The sequence below is a fragment of the Pteropus alecto genome, unplaced genomic scaffold (assembly GCF_000325575.1).
Source record: "Pteropus alecto unplaced genomic scaffold, ASM32557v1 scaffold21, whole genome shotgun sequence".
NCBI classification, from domain to species: domain Eukaryota; kingdom Metazoa; phylum Chordata; class Mammalia; order Chiroptera; family Pteropodidae; genus Pteropus; species Pteropus alecto.
In genome coordinates, this window is record NW_006436282.1 from 23,877,227 (window position 1) to 23,894,105 (window position 16,879).

The 16,879-nt window shown below is 39.0% G+C and overlaps 1 protein-coding gene across 1 annotated transcript in view; it reads left to right on the plus strand.

The window, feature by feature from the left end:
- Positions 1-16,879, plus strand: part of BBS9 (Bardet-Biedl syndrome 9) — a 417,354-nt gene that overhangs the window by 363,503 nt on the left and 36,972 nt on the right. The window contains exons 29-32 of the transcript XR_001516909.2: positions 11,286-11,756; positions 12,151-12,370; positions 12,979-15,200; positions 15,917-16,102. The gene's annotated coding sequence lies outside the window, so the exon portion shown is untranslated. The remainder of the gene's footprint in view (positions 1-11,285; positions 11,757-12,150; positions 12,371-12,978; positions 15,201-15,916; positions 16,103-16,879) is intronic.

The window sequence follows — 16,879 nt, forward strand, 5'->3', positions numbered from 1 at the left end:
GCAACGGAGGGAATAAAAAATTCTACCTCTTCACAGCAGAGCCGTACTTAACGATGCCCACTGATTAAATGGAGTTGGGCACCGAGAAATTCACATCAGCCTCCATGCAGATCTGACCAAAACTCAGGGGAGCAGCCAGCAAAGCTGTGGAAAGACTGCTTTGGGGGTGCTGACAAATACTGAGTTTAGATAACTCTCCCTGTAGAGGATTAAAAAAAAAAAATCTTCAATGTAGGCTGGTGGGAAAAACTAAACTGTAGAATGGGGGAAAGGGAACAACGTCCTGAAGACTAAAAAAGTTGTCTACTTCAGATTCTGGAAGACATTTTTGTAAAGATAATAAGGCTACAGCAATAGGTTTAGAAACAAAATAAAAACAGAACGTGGTCTTTGAAATAAAACAACACTCAAAGGAGAGACCGGGCTGAGAGGAAGACACAATGGAATAAGACGAAATTCACCTCATTTTATTTTCTATAGGTTTATTTTGTTCTTTTTGTTTCTTCTTTTACCTGAATGGTCAGTTCTTCTGTTTTCAACATTATTTTTTAACATCTATAGTTAAGACGATAACATTTTTTTGAGTACCAGTTTGACTGTATCCCATAGCTTTTGATATGCCACACTGAAAATAGTCTGAGATTTTAGGTTTGATATCCTCTGGTATCCAAGTTATTTAAAAGGAATTAATAAAATATGTTTTGTGAGGGGGACTTTTTTTCTTTGCTGTCTTTTGACAATGACTTTCTAATTTTGTTACCTTGAGATCAGAGAAGAAACACTCTGTGATTTCTACTTTTTAGAATTTATGGAGTTTTTTCCCGTGGAGGACCAGTGCATAATCATTTTTATAAATATTCTGTAGATTTTTTACTTATGATCACCCTACATGATCTGTTGATTAGGTTAAAGTTTTCTGCGGTGACATTGGATTTGTTAATATCTCCTTATTTTTCTAACAATTTTTACTTTACATTTTACTATCTACGTGCATAAAGAATCATTCTAAGGTTTCTACCTTTCAACAGTGTATTCTTCCTTTTGTCATGTCTAATATTTTCATTTTGAGTTATATTTTTGGAATACTAATATTATCATATCTAATTCTTTTTCGAAAGCATTTCTCTAGTATGTTATTGTTCATCTCTTTATTTTTAACCCTTCTAAATAATTTTGTTGTAAATATATCTCTTTTCAACATCAACATAGATTAAAACAAATTTTTTTTTGCTGTCGCCATCTCTTTCAACAGGAAGAAATTCGTAATGTTTTTTTCTCTTGTGGAAAATTTCACGTATACACAAAAGAGAACAATAAGTGTCACTCTGCTTCCAAAACGATCAGTTCCCACCAATTTGGATTATTCGGAAACAAGATTTTTTAAAACGTGGAAGAACTAGCAGCAGGGATTTTATTGCAGATAGGAACGACCCAGGAGCAGGAAAGAAAACGTGGGTGCTGATATTAAAATGTTTTTTTGTGCTATGCCTTTACTTAGGCATAATTTCCTGACAAATGCTTGAAATACCAGCCTTTTCAATACATTTACCAATGAGTTTTCTTTTTCATTTTTTGAAATTTATCATCTTAACCATTTTTAAGTGTGCTGTGCTAATTCATCTTACTTAAAAAAAAATATTCACATCGATACGAAACAGATCTGCTGAACTCCTGTCATTTTACAAAGCTGAAACTCTATACCCATTAAACAACTCTCTTTTTCTCTCTTTTTCAACCTCCTTTCTACTTTCTGTCCCTAAGAATTTGACAACTTTAGGTACTTCATATAAGTGGAATCATACAGCATTTGTCTCTTCATGACTGACTTATTTCACTTAGCATAATGACCTCAGGGTTTTTCCAAGTTGCAGCATGTGACAGGATTTCTTTCCTTTTTAAGGCTGCATAGTATTCCACTGGACGTATCTACCATATTTGTTTTTCCATTCATCCTTGGATGGATATGTGGGTTGTTTCCACCTCTTGGCTCCAATGAGCTTTTCTAATTTCTTTATTGCTTCTCCTCAGATCCCATTGTTTCCTTGTTTCTTGGATTTGTGTCTCATATATATATATATTTTTTTATTTTTCTGGAAGATATCCTCTAACAATTCTTAAGAAAAGATTCTTGCTTGATAATTTTTCAGGGAATGATATTTTTCCCACCATAGACTTCCAGTTCAAAATAGTTTTTCAGTCTGAACTTTCAAGTTATTTCTTCTTGTCTTCTTGCATCTGGATTACTTCTTATTCCATTGTAGATAAAGGCATTCTTTCTTGTTTTGGTGTATCCAACAATTTCTTTACAAGCAAAGTTGTTTGCAATGTATCAGAGCAACAAAGAGATATTCTCAGGTAGCGAGGGCTCAGAAATTCATAGCACCTATGCATCCGATTTTAAATATTTACTTGAAGTCATGCATCAACTGACACATGAATTGACAAACAATTCGGGTTATTCACGATCTCTCAGATTCCCCTCTCAGTGAGCTCTGACTGCCCCTAAATTAGGCCTCCACATGGATTATTTGTTGTCGGATTCTGCTTGGGCAGGGCGAGCTCGGTCCCGTGGAATCCCTTTCATCTTTGTTCTTTTCCTACTTGCGAGGAATGTATTTTTCAAGCTCTGTCCTTCACTCTTGAAATGCAACAAAAACTTCTTGTCATTCTTAATGATCATTTAAAGCAATAGCAGTGCCATTCTGACTGGTGGTTGCTCACATAGGCTAAATATTTCGCTGAAAGAGAGATGGAGAGAGACAAAATCCCACGCCGTTGGCTCCTTCCGTCAGAATTTCCCTTTCTCACGTCTCGCTTCAGAGGGGCTTCATTATTTTCTTCTTCTTCCTCCTAGTCTGAAGTAACTTAATGCCCCTCTTTTTCATTTTTCTTGAAGAATTTGTCACCTCTGCAATCGGCTGAAGCTAAAAACTATTTGAGAGCAATGGAGGGCTGAAGTTATATTTTTAGTGTCTGGTATCGAGAATGTGAATAATTAAAAAGGAAACACAATCTGGATTTGTTTTTAATGAGATAGATAGAGTTTCGACTTCCTCCCTAGTAGAATACCAAAGGAAGACAGAACCGAGAGCCACACAATAAGGCCTCAAGCCGAGAATAACAACGATTTGTTATGTTGTCCATTCCACCCTCAGCACTGCCCATTCCAGGGTCCATTCTGCTCTTTTCATAATGCTCAAAACGATTTCACATCTGCAAGTAATTAGTTGCAAAATAATCTATCTTGGGACTGTGGGCTGGAGAAGGGTTGGGCAATAGGGTTTGCAACCGTGGTATAACAATGTGTAAATCACATATTCCTTCTGCTTTTGTCTACGTTTATAGCTGTAAAAACGTTACATGGGTATTAGCTGGTCCTGAGAAACTGCAAACATAGCCCATTGGAAAGCACCCAAAACAGTACTCACATTTATCTATTATCTCCCATTTTACAAAGCTCCCTCCCGATGTGATCTGAATGCTTTTTCACAACAACCCTGAGGGGCAGGAGAAGGTGAAATTTCTGTCTGATACATGAGGAACCCGTGGTCGTGAAGCTACTAGCCAGTAGGTGACATGATTTGCTCTGTTGGGTTTTCGCAGACATTTTATTAATAGTTTATTACTGTAGTAACACACACAGGGAAGTGTAAAAAAGTCATAACAGCATGACTCGATGAATTATTACAGAGAGAATACACTCATGGGACCAGTTTCCAGATCGAGAAACAGAATAATATCAGCACTTCGTACCCTCTTCCAGGCCCCCACGCCCACAGGCAGCTACCACTCCGATTCCTTGACAGGTGACATGTTTATGTGAATTAATTTTGCATGGCATGTGAACCAGGACCTCGTAACGCACGGGTGCATTATACATGTGAGCTTGACACATTTAGGAATATCCGTACATGATGTGATGTGATGCACATGAGGACATGACGAAGGAGCGAAGATGATCCCGCCTGAAGAAGGTTCATCCGAGCTGGGACTTGACAGCTCTAACGCGTGAAGGATGAATGCTCATGGCAGATGCAGATGGAACATTATAAGGTGCTTTCTCCATTTCTATCAAGAAATGACAAAAACACAGTTTAGAAAGATAAAAATACCTTTCTCTCATTCTTAGAACTTTGTGGACAAGGAAGAATCCATTTTCTTCTAAGGACATTTTAAATTTTCGGTCGTAAAGTGCTAACTTCAAGATGGCTGGTTCGATCCTAACCAGAGACAAGGAATGCACAAAGTGGCTCGTCGAGAGAGTTTCCTTTCCCTTTTGGTGTCTGGCCGAGCATTTCTATCAATTTCCATTGAGGAAATCGGCACTGTGTCCTTTTAAGGGAAATGATGCGTTGCTGGAATAGGGAGGCGATGTCTAATTTGCCTCCCTCCGTTGGAGGTAGAAGTTTCCCTAGAGATGAAGTATTTGCTCGCGAATGAATGTGCTGCGTCTCCTTCAGATGGGCGAAGCCAAAGCCTGACGGTAATTGCTCCAGCCAGTATCCTTCATCAGATGAATTCTGGAAGCTTCCCCTTCCATGTCCTCACCACTATTCTCGTTTTTCTCCACTGTCTGGAGAATTGGAAGCCAAGGGCAACAGCAACTTGCTTAGAATGGTTTAGGGCTTGAGCTCCTGGGAATATAACTAAGCCTGCTCCCAGCTTCGGTGCTGCCTTGCAATGGAATCCTTCTCGTCTTCTCTTAGCAAGTGCTGTGTCGACGTAGCCTCCATTAGAAAAGACTTGCTTTCCCTCTGGAGTCTGTGTGTCCCTCTGCCTCACCCCCAGACCCACTGAGCTCAGAGCAGAGGAATGTTTACACGAAGAGAGACTGCCAAGGTTTTAAATTGCACCCATTAAGGAACAAATTATCCTCTTAATCGTTCTTTGTTCCATTCCTCAAAAGATTAAAATGCTTTTAATTTAATAAAGTTTTGAAAAACAGGTAAGTTTATAATTTTACAAAACTCTGTTCGGCAAAGTAAAAACACCCAGGAAGCTCAAGAGGATAAAGAGAATGAGCTATTTAGGGCTTGTCCATCTCTCATTTCTGCAATACAAGGACACTGCCCAAGTTTGGCTCTTAACTCTCCTGTAGAAGCACTGGGATTTTTTCCTTTTTTCTTTTTGTCAAATTAGTTAAGTCAGAGTGTAGGTTGGAATCGTAAAAAAAAAAAAAAAAAAAACTAAAAAACCAAACCTGACATTTCTTTCCTTCAGAATATCGATAGTCTAGACAGATAAACAAGCTTAGAGGGAAATACTGTTTTTATTCACTTTCTCGCCTTTATCCTACAGATACGTGAAAATGTAGATCACAAATAAAATCTGCAGTGTGGCAGTACGAGGTCAGTTCTGAAATGATGAACGTGAGGATAAGGACATATTTATAACAAATAAATGTCGTAAATAATTTCACCCAAGTTTGGAAGAACGGCAGGTCCTGGTGCTGGTGCTCACCTCACTGTCCTTTGTCTTCAGAGTCCTCGGGATGGCAGATCATCACTGATCTGAAACCATGACAGAGCTTGTGGAAAAGTAAATACTCACATGCAATAATCACTCCAGCCAAATATTCTAAACAAATTTTCAATAAGCCATTGTTTAATCACCATGAAATAATGGTCACTTATCTTCAAAGAAAAATATTTAGAATGCAAACCTCTCTTGTTGTCATAAGGTGCTATAGGTTGAATGTTTGTGTACCCCCTAAATTCATATGTTGAAATCCTAACCCCCAATGTGGGAGTTAATTGTGTTAAGAGGTAGAGCCCTTGGAAAGTGAACAGGTCACGAGGCCAGAACCCTCAGGAATGGACTTAGGACCCGAGAAAGCTCCCTTGCACCTTCCATTGTGTGAGGACAGGGCTGGAAGGTGCCATCCTGAGCAGGAAGTGGACCCCTGCAGACACCGACTGGCCAGCCTTGGTCTTAGACTTCCTGCCTTCAGAATGATGAGAAATAAATATTTGTGGTTTTAAGCCACCTAGTCTGTGGTATTCTGTTACAGCAGCCTGTGTGGACTATTAGACAAGGTATATACATAAATGTAGTAAATTTTACTTTGGGAAGTGCCTAAATCAACCCCTTCCTGAATGACAAGAAATACTACCTGGACACTTTGTTATACCTTACGTTATTCATACTCTCCTGCTTCTCTGCAGAGGAAAAGGAAGATTTAAACTTCAAAAATTTATTTATCAGCATCTGAACAATAAAAGTTAATCATTTAACTGAAATTGAAAAAATTTAACTAAATCTCCTTAGCCTGATGACTATTTAAAAAAATACACACCACTTTTTATTGGTGTATGAGTCAAGAGTCAAATGTCAGCTTGTCACATTACTAATGATGATAAATTGGATCACTTGGTTAAGAAGGTGTCTGCCAGATTCCTTCATCATGAAGATAATCTTTCCCTTTATAATTAATAAATATTATGTGGGGTTATATTTGGAGACCGTGTGAATGTCCACTTCCTCTGAAAGTTTTTACTCAATGGTTTTAGCATCCACTGATGACTTTTGCTTGAATCATTACGTTGATGATTGCTAAATGATGATGTTTAAAATTCTGTTATTCCTTCTGCATTGATTAGCTAGCATTCTTCTGTAAAGAATTTTTTCATTCCCCCCTTGCTTCTCTCCACTTCTTAATTTCACTGTGGACTCTCATTCTTTTTATTCTGTGTTTTATAATTATCATCATTCTTTCGGTAACCCCCAAATTTGGCCAGTGATCGTCCTTTCAAATGAGACCATGAGTCCTTTAAATATCCTAGTAGTTTTTGAGCACTTCTTTCTTTCTGGCATGAGATGTCTTCTCATTTATTCTAGAATAACTTTTCATGTTTCAAGTTTTTCTCATACAGCTTTTGCACATTTCTTTTTAAGTTCATTCCAACGTATATTATTTTTGTTGTTGCTATTGTAATGAGGTTTCCCCCTCTATTATGTCTTCCAACTGCATGTATATATACATTCAGGGTGGAAAGAGTAGTCTCTTCAACAAGGAGTGTAGAGAAAACTGAATAACCACATGCAGAAAAATTAAATTGGATCTCTGTCTTACACTGCTCACAGAAAGTAACTCTAAATGGATCAAAAACTTAAACACCAGACCTGAAACCGTAAAACTCCTAGAACAAAACACAGAGAAGAAGCTCCCGCCATTGGTCTCGGCAATGACTTTTTTTTATATGACACCAAAAGCACAACAAAAGAAAAAAATTAACAAGTGGAACTGAGTCAAACTTAAAAGCTTCTGCACAGCAAAATAAACAATAATAAAATGAACAGGCAGTCTGTAGACCGGGAGAAAATTTCTGCACACCATGTATTAGATAAGAGGTTAATATCCAAAATTTATAAAGAGCTCATACAACTCAATGACAAAAAAAAAAAAAAAATCCAATTTGGGTAGAGAAACGAAATAGACATTTTTTTCAAAGAAGACATCAAATGGCCAACAGGTACATGAGAAGGTTTTCAACATCCCTAATCATCAGGGAAATGCACATCAAAACCATGATGAGTTATCACTGCACTGAACCTGTAAGAAAGCCTATGATCAAGAAGACAAGAGGTAAGTGTTGGTACAGATGTGGAGAAAAGGGAACCTTTGTGCGCTTTTGGTGGGATTGCAAACTGCTTCAGCCACTACGGAGAACAGTATGGAGTTGCCTTAAGAAAGTTGAAAATAGAACCACCATATGTCCCACTTCTGGATATACTTCCAAAGGAAATGGAAACAGGCTACCAAAGAGACATATGCACTCCTGTGGTGATTGTGGTATCGTACAAAATAGCAAGATAAGGAAACCACCTAAGTGTCCATCATTGGATAAATGGATAAAGAAAGTGTGGTGTACAGGTACAATGGAATACTATTCAGTCGTGAGAAAAAAGGAAATTCTGCTATTTGTAACAATATGGATGGAACTTGAGGACATTATGCTAAGTGAGATAAGTCAGACAGAGAAAGACAAATACTGCGTGATATCTCTTTTATGTGGAATCTAAGAAAATGTGTAATGGTAAAAGCAGAGAGTAAAATGGTGGTTACCAGGGCTTGGGGTTGGGGGTTGGGGGAGATGGAGGAGATGATGTTTGAGGGTACAGACTTGCAACTAGTGGATAAATAAGTCCTGGTGATCTAATGCACAGTCCAGTGATTACAGACAACAAAATTATATTATAAACGTTAAACTTTCTAAGAGACTACATCTATTGTTCCCAGCACTAGAAGAAATGATAATTAGGTGACGTAATAGAGGCGTTAGCTCATGCCACAATGGCAGGTATACTTCAATATAAATGTATCAAATTAATATGTGGTGCATCTTAAACTTACACAGTATATGTCAAATATATCTCAATAAAAAAATAAAAGGGGTTTTAAATTTTCAGATGGAAAGGCCAATTTGTTATTAATCTTTATTGCATTGTAATGAGATGATATGTTTTTGTTATTTCTCCTTTGTGGAACATATTGAGGCTTTCTTTGTGAACTACCACATGATCAATTTTTGTGAACATTCCATGTATATTCTACTATCAAAGTGAGAGATAAAGAAATATCATTAAAATTACGTTACTTTTTTGTTTGTGTTCTTCTATATCCTTATGTTTTGTCCACTTACCCTTGGTTTATTCCTATTTCCTCGAATCTCTTGAAAGTGTTGATCCACTATTGTCTTATTCTGTGCTATTGTTATGGAAAAATTTGATGTCAAACTGATTTTCTTTTCTTTGTAAGTGACTTGGTAATTTTCCTTGGAGGCCTAGAGGATTATTTTTTCTTTTTTTAAAAAACTCTATTACTAGTCTTAGTGAGATATGTGTTGAAGTTGACCATTCTGGGTTGTCTTACTAGATACACAGTGGACTATTTCATTATGTAAACGATGTAAATGTGTGTCAATTTTATCTCTGAAAAATTTTCTTGGATTATCGTTTTAAATATTGATTGTATTCCATTATTTTGTTTTTAATTCATCGATGATTCCAATTATTCATTCATTAGATCTTTTAAATTATTTTTACCTCAATCACTTTCTCTCTGATTCTTGTGTCTTTTTGTTTTGTTTTCATTCTTTCGTTTGTTTTTATGCCTTTCCTGAACACCTTTTAATGTATCTATTTTCTTTTGGGCATATCGTGATTTAGTCAATTTCTAAGATGATTTCGTCTTTTTAAAAAATTTCATTTCTGATTTTTATCCATTTATGTTTTCAGTTTTAAAATTTCTAAGCAGATGTTTAAATCTTTGAACACTTGTTTCCCCCCCCCCCCCCCCCCCCCTTTATATCTCCAAATGGTTAAGGATATTTAAGGAATGTTGACATTTTCTTCTGCTTTGTTATTGTTTTTTGGGGGGCGGTAGAATATTCATCAGGTAAAAGGTTTTGATTTTATGTTCCTTTTTCTTCTTATAGTAACTGTGTGGATATTGTGATGTTTATTCTTCATTTTGAGATGTTGTATTTTCTTGGACTAGCAATAACTGTCACAGGTAGAGATGAGGAGGTGAAGCTTTAGATTATACATGAGTCTGCTTTGTTATTGTTTTTTGGGGGGCGGTAGAATATTCATCAGGTAAAAGGTTTTGATTTTATGTTCCTTTTTCTTCTTATAGTAACTGTGTGGATATTGTGATGTTTATTCTTCATTTTGAGATGTTGTATTTTCTTGGACTAGCAATAACTGTCACAGGTAGAGATGAGGAGGTGAAGCTTTAGATTATACATGAGATTTCTTAACTCAAGAGCTTCCTCTTCTGTTTGTTTATGAAATACAGTTTATTAAAAATTTCTCCCTATTTTGGGATGATGGTGATGTGTCTTCTGATTTTGTGATTTTCTTGTTTCTAGTTCTTTCTTATTTTACTCCACCACCTAATCTCTAAAGGCTTCTCCTACAGAACGGGTCCTTTCTCAAGATGTCCACGTCTGTTTTTACAGACTTTCAAGCTCCTTCCTTTTGATTCGTCAGTAACTGTGCTTTAATCTACCACGTCTCATGCCTGTGTTCAGTATTTTCCCACTCAGGAGAGACATTTTCTTCCTGGGGTGGCCGCGTCTGTTTTCTCACACCAAGGCCCCTGCTTTCTTTTCCTCTTTTCTCAACTGGCTCTTCTGAATTGGGTTGTTTATTTATCTATTTGGACATAATTTGAAGTTTGTAGTTTTCTCTCTCTCATCATTGTGCTATCGGCACAAATTCAAATGGTTTTACTTGCTTATATTGCTGACTTCTGTGGTTTTCCAGAATATTTATAGAGAGAGTCAGATTATAGAATCTTTATTTCCTTTCGATTTTCCCCCCATCTTTTGTCTAAACATAATTTTACACAGTTGTCATCACAGGTCTATTTAATTTTGCTTCTTTTTAACAATATTATTTTAATTTCCCCAATTTCTTTCATAATCCTGCAGATACTATCATAATTCGTGAATAGGCCTATAATATTTTTCCAAGTGGATATGTCATGCTATATTTTATTACTTTTCTATTGTTGGATATTTACATTGGAAAAGGAAGGTTACAAGTGTGTTTGGCACGAATAAATTTAGCTCAAGCCATTATGAGGGATGAGTACTTGGCCCAGAAAACATGCAATAAATTTTTGTGGAATCAGTGATTCAACAGAAATATAAAATTGGACAAAACGACACAAATGGGAAGAAAACCGAAGTGTCCTTTAAAATGTTCGATATAATATGTCAGTCTCACATTCTGCAGGAGTCTCATGAACTGCTTCGGACTTCACTGGGGGGCACACCAGAATGAAATGCTCTGGGAGCATCAGAACGAATACACTGGAAACTAAGTTTGGTTTTTGGTGGAGTCAAGTGCAAAAACTGTCTTATAGTGAAGGTCATGAAAAAGAGCTTCAATCTGAGGATAACTTTTATTCAAGGCGACTCCTGGGGATAAGTAACCGTGTGACCTTGTCATTTGGTCCCCCCTCCTTCGCATGGGTGGTGATGATGGAACCAGCCCTGGATGTGGTCAGTCTCCATAAATCATTTCTTCCATTGTCTGAATACATCTGGGCATCCACAGTAGTTTGTTCCCCAAGTATATAAAGAAGCAGAGGCCAAGGGTGTAATCTTGGAGCTATTTAAATAGAGTGGTTCCAGTCAAGACAAGCAGCTGTTCCCAATTATTAGTCCATATATTCTAGGTGCCAGGGAAAGCCCACAAGGGTGTCACTAAATTGAATTTTAAAGTGACCTCCTGGTTGGATGAAAATCTCCTAGCTGTTGTTTTTTTCCCCACAGACTGGTCTCCTATTGGACAAGTTAGCAACACTCTTGTTATGAATGAATCATCGCTTCTGCCTATGGATGAAATCTGTGTTGTTCCATAGTCTTCCAAGGAACGTGAATTCACCTTCCAGGGAATCTTTTGTAGACACTGTTAGACTAAAAGCTTGAACACAAGGACAAGTCAGACATCTGCAAAAAGAGCAAGCTCTAATGACGGGGAGTGGTTGCATCATTTTAAACGTATGTGACTGCGTCGAAGCATGACGCCAAGGGATGCCTGGTTCCTGACGCACATCTTGGTGATCCCCTGTGGGAATATGAGGCTTGTGATCCATTTCTAATTAGGGAAGTAGGTCTGACTCTCTTTGGAGTTCATCACAGGTTACAGGAGGAACTTCCGCCATGAGCCTGCTCAGAATGACAAGGCGCTTTTCCAACGCAAGACCTCACCACGGATGCCCTAGTGTCCCTTCCCCGAATCCGGTAAACTCTAGTACTAAGGAGCCTGAGGTCTGGAGTCACACTGCCTGGCTTTAAGTCTTGGCTTCATCACTTATTATGTAGTGTGACCTTGAGCTAGTTAAACTTTTTTTTATCTCCATTTTTGTATGGAGATAATAAACTACCAACTTAATAGGATTGTCGTGAGAATTTAATGAGGTTATCCATTAGGAGTGCTTGTCACTTGGCCAGTTTTCTCCCCCTCCTCTCCATTATCATTGACTATTGTCATCCCTCTCAAGGGATAGCTACACAAAATTAACACACTGCTTTCATTGATCTGACTCCCTTTATTGAAGTGATCCTTCTGTGGAATGTAAATTATTTAAATTATTCGAGGGCAACTGTTTTTCTTTTTCTCCTTCCACATGTGTAGAGATGACAGAGAGATGTCTGAGCAGCTGTTTCACAATTCACAAAGCGCAAGATGTCCTTCGTTAGGCTAGTGGAAGTATCTCCTGGGGTGACTGGCGACCCAGAACGTCACTCCACACAGGTGACCGAAGAACGTCACTCCACACAGGTGACCGAAGAACGTCACTCCACACAGGTGACCCAAGAACGTCACTCCACACAGGCGACCCAAGCGGCCTCAGGTCAGTGCAAAATTCTTTGCCGTGCACGTCTTCCAGTGGCGATTTTAAGCCTTGACGTTTGAGGAACACACATTTGTTGAGCGTCCACCTGAAACATTAAAGCAAGGTGTGTAATTCTATTGTATATGCCTCAGAGAGGTGCACCAACAGAAAATTCATTTCACCAATGTGAAAAAGGCCCATTTAATTGGTTGTCAGGGTTGGCGAGTTTACATCTCAAAGCACATATGCGAGCTCTTTGAACAGCAGCACAGAGGGTTTATTTAGTAGCTCTGTTTTACTGCGGTGAGGTGCCAAGTCAGCTCTCGAGAAATCTTGCGATGTGGTGCCTAGGAGTCTAACTCCTAAATTGAATGCCTGTGCTGCCTTCTGTCCTTCTCACACGAAGAGTAAGAAAGCAGCCTCAGGAGCAGCGGGCCTTTTATTTCACACAAATGAATTCTTAATAGTTGATGTTTATGATTGTTTTTACATACAGTTTTATGACTTATTTTATGTCTACAGGGTTCCTAGAATATATGTCCCCGAGTTCAATATTTCCCCTTTATCCTCTCAGACCTAACTGTGTTTGATATGCGGCATTTGATATGCTATCTTTTATTATGCAGGAGCCCTTTGATCTCTGCAGAGGAAAGGCGCCATATAACTGCAGAAATCCATTATAGTCATACAGAAGACTGGCTTTATGGGTGAAGTCCAGCTTAGCGACGCTGTTGGATGGAAGAGTGTGCGAGGCAGCGGAATGCTAATGCCAAAGCATTATTCAGATAAGTGGCCTTGTTTAAGAAATTTGTTTTTTAAGTATGCTTTTTAGTGAGCACACAGCCAAAAAAAAGTGCACCAGTCATGAGCGTTCAGCTTGATGAGTGTCAACACAGTGAATCCACCCAAGTAACCAGCACCCAGATTAAGAAATAGAATATTACAGTATCCCCAGTGCCCCTTCTCATTCTCTATACCCTACAAAGTCATCGCGATTTTTTTTTTTTTTTTTAATCGCCATAGGTCAGTCTCACTTGATTTTGAACTTCACGTAAATCACGCAGAATGTGCTCTTTGGGGTCTGGCTTCTTGTTCTCAGCACGGTGTTATCAAGATTCATCCATGCAGCGTTCTTCGGTTCTTTTTAGTGTACAAATTTTGTTCATGAATATAGCACCATTTACCCATTCTGCTATTGAAGAGCATTTGAATTGTTTCCGACTTCTGGCTATTACATGTAGTGGTATTAAACATTCTTTCGGATGCCTTTCGATGTACGTATGCGTGCGTGTATGTTGGACATGTGTTTAGGAGTGGGATTCCTGGGTCACAAAGCTTGCCTTTAGTAGATATTGATGACGGCTTTCCGAAGTGGTTGTACCGATTCTTACCATAAGTCGTGTGTAAGTGCTCTGGGTGCTACACGTCCTTACCAACATTGGTGTAGTCAGTTTTTTTTTTTTCTTTTGTAATTTTAGCCATTCTGTTGGGTGTGAAGTGGCATCTCATTGTGGTTTCAATTTTCACTTCTCTGATAACTAATCATGTTGGGCACCTTTACATATATCCATTCCCTTTTGTGATGCACCTGTCGAACTCTTCCGTGTATCTTATTGTCAAAGGTCTGTATTGCAAATATATATTGCAGATATGTACATTTATCTGTGGCTTCCTTCATAGTGTCTTTTGATAACACCAGTTCTTAATTTTAATGTATTTCAATTTATATATTTTTTTCCTAAAAGAAAAAATTATTTAATACTTTCTGTAACCTGTTAAGAAATCGTTTCCTATTCTAAGTTGTGAAGCTATTTGTCTATGTTTTTTTTCCAGAACAGTTATTGTTTGATGTTTTATACGTTGGTCTACAAACCATTTGGAATCGATTTTTTGTTCGTGGTTTAAGGTGGAGGTCAAGATCCTCGTTTGCTTGCTTGTTTGTTTTTCTATATGGATTTGCAGTTTCTCCAATACAATTTTTGGAAGAGATCACACTTTCTCCACTGAAATTCACTTTTGAAACAAGTTCAAGGTTGAAATTCCCAGCAGGGAAAGGACTCTCTTCTGCTGCCTACGTTTTCAGACTGCTGTGCATGGGAAGGGCCATCGGATGTGCTTGAAGTGCGCATCCCTCAGCTGCACGTCCAGAGGTTCTGATTCACTGCAGATGATTCTCATGCCTGGTGTCTGGCCCACACTCGAAGGATTGTTGTTTCACCCAGACCACCCTGAGCTCATCAGACTCTGCATCTCTCTTTTCTGCATGCCTCTTTTATCCACGTATAGGCATTGGTACCTCCTGTGAATTTCCGTGGTAGAGAAGACCAGTTAACAAGTCCGTTTTGGGGGATCCTATTTGTCCTACCAACTCTAACGTTTTGCTTGATTAATAATCTCTTCCTTCATTAGTTATTCATCATTATATATCAGTTAATGATCATTGATTTGAATCTTACTTGGGCATCACCACCCCCCGCTGCCACCCCATTCTGGTACTCAACGAAGTTCATTGCAAAGCAAATATTTCGAGGCAACTTGCTTGTCCCCTAATACAGCTTAGCCCAGTTGTGTCATCTTTTTATCGGGACCCATGATGTTCTATTAGCCTTTATTGAACACGTACTAGTCGCCAAGCATTGTCTTCGAATGAACTCTTTTTCTTCGAGGTTGTCACAGTTCCTACTGGAGGTGGGGAGACTGACCAGCTTCTTAACAGAAGATTGCAATGAAGAGTGACGTACCCCATAATTAGGGGCTGTGCAAGGTCACCCAGGCCAGAGAAACCTTCGACAGCGGTGCTTGAGCTGGGTCTTGAAGAGCGCTTAGGAGCTTGCCTAGGGACAAGTGGGTGAGCGTATTTCACTGGAGGAAAGAGACACGAAACAACTTGGAACAGCTGAGAACCGCATACGGTTGCGTGCGTGCGACCCCGCTGCAGTAGCTTGAAAACCCATGTTAACTGGGTGGCGGGCGCACAGTCCCATTGACTTTCAAACGAAAGCCAACCCACACTGCCAGATTACATTTCAACTTAAATTAGTGAAATTTTGAGTTGGGTGGCATGGAGGTCAAAATTCATTCCCCTCAAAGTACAGGCATGCAGACCAACATGGCAGGGGAGACCATGACCCTGTGTTACTCAGTTGCTCAGTGCTTGCTACAGATTTTTGTGGCCTGTCAGATGACAGCACTCAGTGCCGAAGTGGGCTGCTATCCCTCCCCACTGTCCTTTGCTGAAGAGGCGAAGTTAGCTGGGGAAGGGGAGCACCCTGCTTACTCTTGTAGGGAGCGGGGGACAGGGGGCTTCTGATAACGGCTATCTTTTGCAGTGAGGTCACGAGGACCTCAGTTCTGTGTGATAGGGAAGGATACAGCTGCTTTTGCATCATAGGTAATGAAAAGGGAAAACTCTGTTAATTCAGTGTAAAAATAATTCAAAATCATAACTACCCCAAACTGAAAGCAAACTCCAGAAAGCCTAGTTTTGAAATTGGAGGTAATTAATTCCTTATGCAATGTGCTGAAATTTAACCCAGCCATGCTTTTTTTTTTTGTTTCTTTCAGGCAGTTTACAGTGCAGTGGAAAGTAAAACCATGCAATCCCTTGGTGTGGTACAGTTTTACCGTGTGTCTCTTTATATTATTTTGCTCAATTTGATCGTTTTTTTACGTGAAATATGCATGTCATGAATTCAGCTCTTCTCGTCCATGAGACTTATTTCACCCTGAGGATCCTTCTCCGCTCCACTGGTAGGTAGTAGAATTGTTAGTGAGTTTTTAGGTAAAAGAAAAAGGTCTTCAGACAAGAACACTGAAAGGAAATGCTGACATTCATTTGAAATTTTGATTTTTTTTTTTAAATTCAGAAAAAAACTGCTACTTAGCAAAATCAAACTTAAGTTTGCAGTCAATAAAATAAAGTTTAAATTCTATATCCAGAGACCGGTAAGCTTCCCTACTGCCCTGACCTTTTTCTTAAACCAGGGTCTTTTTCTTAAACCTTCTGCTACAGTCAAGTTGAAAATCTTTTTAATCTCCAAATGTTTTATTCATATTCCCAACTCTGTACTTTTGCTTTATGCGTTCTCAGAGCCTGGCATACCCCTCACCGCCACTCCCCTTTTGTGGAGAGGCTGTCCGCTGCAATTCAGATGTGCAAGAGAAAATATAGTTGTTTTTTTTTTTTCTGGAATTCTATTGTGCTTTGTAGGACCCTCCACTTTCCTAGGCGAGAAGAAAATTACTAAATACACGACCTACTTTAAACCTTAGGTCTCATCAAAAAAGAGTGTCTCCAGATAAACCTGTCTTTGGGGAGGATGGCTCTGATTTCCTAATCATTTCCATCCCACGTCCCCTGCTGTCTTTAGACAGTGGCTGGGTGTGTGGACTGGAGGCTGCGTTCACTCTCACGGGCTGGTCCCTGGGTCTACAAAGAGATGCTACCTGGAGCTACACAAAGGATGCTGGTCCTTCCCTGGCTGCAGCTGCACTGCGGCCACTGGCGTCACTGGCAGCTTTGCCCCT